The 4,120-nt window shown below is 45.4% G+C and overlaps 1 non-coding gene across 1 annotated transcript; it reads right to left on the bottom strand.

Annotated features, from left to right (window-relative positions):
• Positions 1-3,840: 3,840 nt before the first annotated feature.
• Positions 3,841-3,913, bottom strand: TRNAT-CGU (transfer RNA threonine (anticodon CGU)). Its single transcript has one exon. It is a non-coding gene; the product is annotated as a tRNA-Thr (tRNA).
• Between the last annotated feature and the right edge of the window lie 207 nt (positions 3,914-4,120).

Raw genomic sequence — 4,120 nt, 5'->3', positions numbered from 1 at the left:
ATGTAAATAAATGTTTTTCAGACAGACAGACACGGCATGCCGAGCAATCGATCAAAGGCGTGGCTCTCCAAAGCTGAATATTCGCTCGCAGCTACGAAAGTTTTGTGCCAAATACGTGGAACTGCGATTGCTTTAGTGCATTATAATATCATCCACCAGCTGCCGCTTTCACTGCTACAAATTTCGCGACACTACAACATTTCTGAAGTTTCGGTTTGCTCACCGGCCGACAGAAACCAGGGTCCGAATTCACAAAGCTCTTCGATCGTAAGTGCTGCTTACCACTGGCTTCGCTAAAGATATGTCCAGCATAAAGAGTGGCTGAAATTCCGTCTTACAAACAATTCTAGCATAAGACGTTTTTGTGAATGCGGACCAAGAAACACAGCGTACGCTAAGCGCGAGCACTGACTGAGGCTCCCATTGAGCACGCCAAAAAGGTGCGCAATGTTTCTTGCAACGAGACACGACCAACAACATGAAAGACCCAGAGCAGCGCGCCTTACATACTACAATGAAGCTCTTATTGATGCTAACGATTTATTTTAAACATTACAAATTTGCTACAATGTCTTACTGGCTTTTTTTTTTCTAGCATTCTGGCTTCCACTACTCTCGGTGCCCACCTATATTTACTTGCGCGATAGATGCGAGAAAGGATGCGGGCTCCGAATTTCGCCGAATTTATTTCTTATTTACTTATAAATGCAAAATAAATGTAAAATGATTTTGTTAACCACTGAAGCTAGCGCAACAAAATTTCGAAGGGATTTGGGGGGGGGGGGGGGGGCATGTCGAGGACGATGAACGGGAAAATTCATGGAGTAATGCGCACTGTGCGAAATTATAATTACCCTGTTTTGTTAAAAAGCAATGTAGCATCTAAATAATAGGGTGAGCTAATTATCGATGTGAAGCCCAGAATATCTCATGAGAAATGCACCAAATTCCCAAATATAGTCTCAGAAGAAAGCTTCTCTTACCGTACAACCTTTTTTGTTATTATTACTGAGTTTAATGTCTTGAATCTGCACAGTTAGTTAATGGGCACGGCGTAGTGGACGCCTACGGATTAATTCTGGGCACAGAGGGCTATATTAACGTGCACCAAAAACATGATACAATAAGCGTTTTTGCATTCCGCCCTCACCGCAATGCGGTTTCCGGGAATCGAACCCACGACCCCCCGTTCAGCAGCAGAACACCGTAACTACTGAGCCGCCAGAATGGGTATAGCCAATAAATTAATTAAGCTTAATGGATCCTAGTTAATAAGGTCTAAAGTCAGTAAATTAGGCTTCGGTAAGTAAATGTGTGATGTACGTATTGGAAGGCCAGAAAATCGGAAATAGAATGCAATGCTGAGCGTACGCTGAAATTCAAAGTCGTATACTGTCGTCCAGCTGCTGCAACGTTCATGGAGGGTGTAAGTATGTATGTTGTTATTCAAAACCTGTTTCGAAGGAAAGGCAGACGGAACCAGGTCCTCCTTCAAGCTATCTAAGTCACCCGGCCACCCCCCCCCCCCATTGTTCGCACTTCCTCACGCTTTTCACGAAGTCTTCCGGGTCTACCTCCACGGTCACCGTTATCTGAAGCTTATAGTGGGAGGGCCATTTCTAGATTTGATTTACTAAGTGAAAATAGAAATATCCAAAATAAATCCCAGAAACAAGTCTTATCTAATGGAAAAAAAGATGGCCTGCCTTGACGCTGCATAAGTTGCCAAATGTGAGATTCAGTTACTGCCCAATTTCTTCGAGGTTTGTTCTGTGTGAAGTGCAGAAATTTTTCGACACAATTATCGTAGACTCTGCAACTGATGCCTGCCCATCTCATCGAAACTCTGTTTAGTTAAGCGATTGCCACTCGCTCCTATGTTGGTGACGCAGTTGCACAAACAAGAGCACGTACGTGTCACCGCCTGCAGTACAGTATCCTTCTGCGACAGCGATATTGAAGGCTGGCTAATGCAGTCAGCACAACTGTGTGCGATGTGTACTGCTCTTAATATTAACCTCGTGTTCTAATTCATGCATTTAAAAAGCTTGCGCTTATGTAAAAGATCAAGGCATGATATCGTGTGTACATATTACCTTGTTGTATATGAATGAAAGTTAGTTCCAAGTCAGCTCTTGTACCGCAGCCTCCTCCTCCTTTGCGTGCCATCTGCTTCCGCTGTTGTTAGAAAATGACGATTTAAAGAAAGAAGGTTTTGGTGATGAAACTCAGAGTTGTCGGCTTCTTGAGTTTTTGCTGCATAGCACTGTTTTTAAAATGCCGAAATCGTGTTCGATATAAACGGCACAGGGTTACTTATTTATTTTTGTCGCTTCTACTAAGCTGCACGCCATGTGGTAGGCACTGGTAGGCGTCGGCATCGATGGTCGCGTCGCGATATTTTTGCGGCGATTACATCATCTGTGCAGGAAAGTCTCCACCTTGCTGCATATAGGAAGAACAATTTAATAGCTATGTTATATATGTAGGCCTCTTCCATTATCTTATATGAATCCTTTATTCGGGTGCATTATTTATTTAACTGATTTATTGCTTGAATGATTGCTTTATCATTACATAGCAGCACATGGGACATCGTATGTGCGTTAGGACGACTGAACGTTGAGCAAGTTGTCATGAATACATGTTACTGAAAAGCAGGCATGCAAACATAGACACCCGAAGGGATAAAAACGTGCGCATTGTCATTTTGGTTCCTTCAGCAATGAATTATTACTCTCCGACAACCAGGGTGTCCTAATGCGAAATGAAATCTCGCCAGACGACCGCATCTGCATGCCGCCTCCTGAGGCCGGAAATCGAACCCTTGACCTCGTGCTAAGCGACAATACCGAACAGCAAGCTCAGCGCCACCCCAGCGCCTGAATTGTAGTCTCTTAGGCGAGCTAGAACATACCGGAAGTTCAAAGGTGTTTGTCCTTTCCCCCTCATCGAACCGATGCCTTCTTGCCGCTGGAACGGAATACAAGATCGACTACACCAAACCTCCCCACTCCCCTTCCTTCCAAAACAGACGTATACCACTAAGCAAAAGCGAAACCGATCGCAAGATGGCACGCACAGCCTCCTGGAGAGTGATAAATCTCTTCTCACGGTGAAACCGTTCGACCTTTTGAAACGCGCAACCGGAATGGGCACCCGTGTACGCCTCGATTTGCGGGGCTCAAGGGGTTAACGAATCCATCGATAATCGACGCCCTTTACTTTCTTATAAGAAAGAATAAGAACTTGGCGAGCGCGTACGTCCTTTCAAAACGGCTGGCAAGCGACAGCGACCTCCAACAGAGGAGGTCCTTCACTCCGTGAGCTGACCGGTATCGAGAGTGCATTTGTGCACGTGCGAGAGTATTTCTCTTTCAAATCCGGGTGGGGACGAGCAGACACGCAACATTCAAGTTTGCTCTGTTCGAGCTGTTTTCTCGCGTTCCCTTTCCTCCTCAGCTGGTTACGCTTAGTGCATCGCCCGCACGCAAACCAGATCCGCATGAAACGCGACGCGCCCGGATGTGCCGTGACTGAACGCGTTTAGCCGGCCGCTCATTCTCCGCTCATCCAGGTGCGAAAATTGGCACGAACAGAGAACACGCGCTCTGTTTCTCGGCTACTCTGTTTATGAACCGTACGATCAGGAAAGCTCTTCTCATGGACTTAGCTGGACGCTGGAGACAACTGCCAAATGCCACCAGACCAGCATTAATCGTACAGTGAGAAACCAACAAACAAAGACGCCAAGGGCAACATAGGGGAAATTACTTGTGCTTACTAATTGAATTAAAGAAATGATAAATAATTGCAATGAAAGTGAATCAAAAAACAACTTGCCGCAGGTGGGGAACGATCCCACGTCATCGCATTACGCGTGCGATGCTCTAACCAATTGAGCTACCGCGCCGCCGTTTCCCCATCCACTTTCTTGGGTATTTATGTTTTACTATTACAACTAACCTTGGCAGTGTTAGCCAGCGCCACCACTCACAAAATTGGTTACAGCATCGCCCGCGCAATGCGAAGACGTGGGACCGTTCCCCACCTGCGGCAAGGTGTTTTTTTCATCCACTTTCATTGCCATTAATTTATCATTCTTTAATTCAATTATCAA

The sequence above is a fragment of the Dermacentor variabilis genome, chromosome 10 (assembly GCF_050947875.1).
Source record: "Dermacentor variabilis isolate Ectoservices chromosome 10, ASM5094787v1, whole genome shotgun sequence".
Lineage (NCBI taxonomy): Eukaryota > Metazoa > Arthropoda > Arachnida > Ixodida > Ixodidae > Dermacentor > Dermacentor variabilis.
This window is presented reverse-complemented; position numbering and strand designations above follow the sequence as displayed.